This window comes from Trypanosoma equiperdum (assembly GCF_001457755.1).
Source record: "Trypanosoma equiperdum strain OVI genome assembly, contig: ctg_662, whole genome shotgun sequence".
NCBI lineage: Eukaryota > Euglenozoa > Kinetoplastea > Trypanosomatida > Trypanosomatidae > Trypanosoma > Trypanosoma equiperdum.
In genome coordinates, this window is record NW_027124601.1 from 1,933 (window position 1) to 2,492 (window position 560).

The following is a 560-nucleotide window of genomic DNA, read 5'->3' on the forward strand; positions in this document are numbered from 1 at the left end:
TTTGAAAAAGTTTAGTCTAATGTCTATATTTTTTTTTTCTAGAACATATTTTATTTTTTTATATATACAATAATGAGGCCGTTTTTTATCTACCAAATCTTCATTGTGTGCTTTACTGTACGAAAATTAAGTGGCTTTACTCTATAAAACAAAAAAACCTTTGATGTTATCAAATAACTTTACCATATCAGATAAGTGTAAGTTCCGCTAAAAATCAGTGGTTCTGCACTGTCTTGTGTGGCAGTAACAGTTTTATTATTGCTTCTTCTCTGTTGTTTATTCACATTGTTCTTCTGTCCCTTAATTCTTATTTAGTTCTCTTTTTTCCCATATTCTGCAATGTTGGATAAAATCATAAGCTGCCTGCCCCGTTTCTCCTTATTCTTCTAGATTAACTCTGCATCTGCAAATGCCATTATTTAAATTTTACGCTCTTTAAATGCAGTCAATGTTTTGCCGCTATGCAAGAGTGGAGGTGGTGGGGTTTTTACCAATTATCACACTTCATAAATCTAAGATAAAACTTCATTTACGTGTTATTTTCAACAACTTACGTTATT